A 4,141-nucleotide genomic window follows, 5' to 3' on the forward strand; every position below is an offset into this window, starting at 1 on the left:
GCTATAGTCTAGTTTGAGTTGAACCTGAAGATAACAGAACTGGAGCTCAAGTCGCAACCTTCAACCCCGCCAGAGGTAAGGGAACAACACGAAGCCACTGTGAAAGATGAATTTGTGACGGTGGATACCACGGTGGTGGATTGCACTGCGCTGTTTGAGCAAGTGATGAAGGTAGTCACGGCCTTGTAGGAACATCCCATCGTATAGGTCTTAAATACAGAAGTCTGCCAGCTCCAGCAACAATATGATGAAGTGAGGGTAATGACGCACATTGTTGCTACAACACAACACCTTGCCAAGCTGCAGGAGGTGAAGTAGTTCCTCAAACAAGTGGAAGCAACGTAAAGGAAAGAGGTCATTCTCAAGGCCAGATTGGGGCCCTGGTTAGATGAAGCCTACATCGTCTCCGCTAATATTCAGGAGAAATTGGCAAACTTGCAGAGTACACAGCAGAAAATCTAGCAGGACAGTGCGGGACCAACCATAGAGCAGCTAGTGGAACAGATAAAGCAAGCAACCATGCAGACCGCGACTAAGGTAGCAGTTGCACAAGTGGAGCTGAGGGATCTTCGCAGTATGATCTCTGCACGAACTAATTCACTCGGGGGTGAGTCACGATCTTTGTGCTGGGGGCCTGTTGGGATGGGATCCCCTGGGGTCAATTTTGGGGCAAAAACCCAAGTTTTGGGGTAAAAGCCCAAGTTTTGTTGTATAAATATGTAAAGTCTCTTCAAATTGTGATTGTGGAGTGCATAGTTAGTTAAAGAATCATAAAGGGTTTTACCCTCCTTTATATAAATTGAGTCAGCCTTTTGAGGATCTTGTACAAATAGGTGTGTCTTAGGATGTCTAAAGAAAGTAATGAAGTTGGTCTATGGGAGAAGTCTAGATAATTAGTGCAGAAGAGTAGGAAGAAAGGATCTATAATTGTGTGTGCAAAGGCCTATAGTAGAGTCTGCAGCTGAGTGTGCGGACCCCTACAGTTGAGTGCGCACAGAGGTCTTGAATCTATAAGCTGAACTGAATATTAATAAAGAAGATTGTTGCAGAAATACTAGTGTTATCTCTTAGTTTTGTTTTATGTTATGATGGGTTTATGAAATAACAATGTATTGATTCATGACTTTACACGATTTATATTGCTATATGAATGCAACTGATGTTAATTGTTTACGCGAAGATTATCTTGTTGTATGTTAAAGTTATCAAACACTTAAGATGATCTGAGTAATTACTGGGTTAAGAGTAATATTCGAGGCGCGTAAATAGCATATTAGTCTGTTCAAGGTCTGCGAAAGACAATTGTAGACCTTCACGGAGGTCTAGAGGTTGATTAAAGGGAGTTATATCGATAAGCCATAAAGGCTTATTGATCTGCGCAAAGGTAAATTTAGGGCATAAAATGAAATCACACTGATGTTTAGGTGCAAAAACTTGGTTCCAACATCTCCCCATACTGCTTCGGGTGAGACTTCAGTCTACAGTCCACGGATCGATGCCGAAAGGGCCAGTAGTGTAGGGATTTGTTTGGCACAACTAACTCTGAACCTGGGTCAGGACCCACTAAGCCAACAACCCCCCATTAATCATTTTCTTAATACTATAATTTCAATTGAGATTGTGATGGATTTTACTTCTAAGATATTTCTAAGAAGGCATTTCCTCCAAGTTAAGAAACTTGGGGTATCTTTAGTTTATTGCCAATGTTAGAATGACACCTTCCTTAAAGAAAAATATCGTTAACATAAAGAAGAATTAAAATAGTGATGCATATATCAGTGAGAGATGTGGCAACACTACTTCCTTCCTCCAAACATTTTTCTTACTTATCAATGTATATGCCAAAAGGGATCAGGATGGGTGATCATGATTATCCTTTCTTAACTTTCATATTGCAATCAATTTAATTTGAATAACACTTAGTAGTCCTAAAATTGGGAATAACATTCCCATACAACATTCTCATAATAGCCCTTAACTCAAAACGACCCTTTTACTCTTCTAATCTCTTTGAGAGCATTGTCTAGGGAATAATCTCCAAACCTTTTCTATAGTAAAAAGAAAATAGGGACATTGGTTTTATTATTGAATCACTCCTCCACAATTATCCTAAGAGTAACAATATGGAGGATATTGGTTTTATTATTGAATTACTCCTCCACAATGATCCTAAGAGTAACAAGATGGTCCACAATTGAATTATATGACCTAAACTCAAGTTCACCTTTAGCTTTTTCTTCATGGCTTTCTAGAATAAGGATAAACTTATTTTTTAAAATAAATTTCTATAACTTGGCTAAAATGAGGCTAATAATAAAGGTTCTCTAATTAGATGGAAGCATTTATCCCCACTTTTAAATATAGTGACAATGATAATTTTTTTCCTATGGTTTATGGAACCCTTGGATCACTTCCATATTAAAAATCTTGTGAATCTCAGAGATGAAGATAGACCATTAGATTTTAAAAATTTCTGTTGGTAATTTTCTATGTCCTCAAATTTCTCCATTGTGACCTACTTAACCCCAAAATTTGTGTCTTCAAAACAAAATATATCACCCTCTATATGAATATTTAAATTGGTGTCCATGAAATTAGAGGATTCATAATGTTTTTAAAGATAGGAACTCCATTCCTTCAAAGGAATCATATTGTTATCTTTAGCTTTATGAAATAGAATTTTCCAAAAATACTTTCTAGGATCCAATTTAGAAAAGTGGAACAACTTCTCTTGGTTTCTATTTATATAGTACATTTTATTATTTTAATAAGGATTTCTATCTATTCATCATATTGAGTTTTAAATACTCATTAAAAGAATCTCTAAAGATTTTTTCTAACAATTTTACATTCATTATCATACCAAGATTTAGGCATGATATAGTTAATTCCATTTAACATAATTGTTTTTATATATATTTTAAAATTATTTATATATAGTTTATTGTATTTGGTTAACCTTCTTCCACTAATAAAAATGTTATATATATATATATATATATATATATATATATATATATATATATATATATATATCAACATGTTAATAGCCCCGAGGGATAGCTTAAATGGTCGAGTTCCCGTTGCTAAGCACTTTCCCGGTTGGGAGGTCACGGGGTCAAATCTCCTCGACGCCCTCGGGGTTAGGCCTGATATGGCCGACCGGCAGATCCCTTCGGGTGGAACTGCCCCGCTTCTCTACGTGGACGTAGCGGCCACTCAGTGCCCGTGAACCACATTGAATATATATATATATATATATATATATATATATATATATATATATATATATATATATATATTATATATATATATATATATATATATATATATATATATATATATATATATATATATATCAACATGTTAATTATTTTGATATTAGCAAATACTAAGGGTCTCTACTTGGGTTTAGTTAATTGCATGATAAGAGGAGCATTTTAGAGCTCATTATGTTGGAGATCTGTAATAAAAATAAAACATTCTCTGAATAAAAAATAATGTCGACTATAATAAAAAAAATAAAATGAAAACATATGTTTGAACATAAGTAATCTCATTCACATTGTGCTCAGTTTGTAGCTTCTTGATTATTTTTGTGCTCAACATCTAGTTTACGCATGTCCCTTTTAGACAAAAAAAAAAATTACTCTAAATAGAAAAACAATGTCATCTATAATAAAAACATTATAAAACACTAATAATCTCACTTTGATTATGCACCACTATTTGCTATTAATATTACAACCGAGTATGAAAGAGATCATAAAAACATTTTAGTTTGACTCTTAAACCCATAAATAAAATATTTCTATAAACTAAGATTGAATATCTATATTAACCAATACATTTTAGTATGAACTCTCTCTATATATGTTTGACACTAGTAAAATATTTCAATATCCAAAACTAAGAAATAATTAAACGTGAAATAATTCAGTAACTCCCTAATAAGAGGGAGATGTGTAATTTATTCATTTCTTAATATAAAATTGTTATGTGTCATTCAAATAATATTTTTTTGTGATAATAAAATATTTAAGTAATATTGACTTGTATTAAATATATATATTAATAATAATAAATCATTTAAATATAGAGACTATGATCCGTAAAAAATATTTTAATTTTTTTATTAATA

The sequence above is a fragment of the Pinus tabuliformis genome, chromosome 9 (assembly GCF_031772625.1).
Source record: "Pinus tabuliformis cultivar Carrire ecotype Pingquan chromosome 9, CPIR1, whole genome shotgun sequence".
Classification (NCBI taxonomy): Eukaryota; Viridiplantae; Streptophyta; class Pinopsida; order Pinales; family Pinaceae; genus Pinus; species Pinus tabuliformis.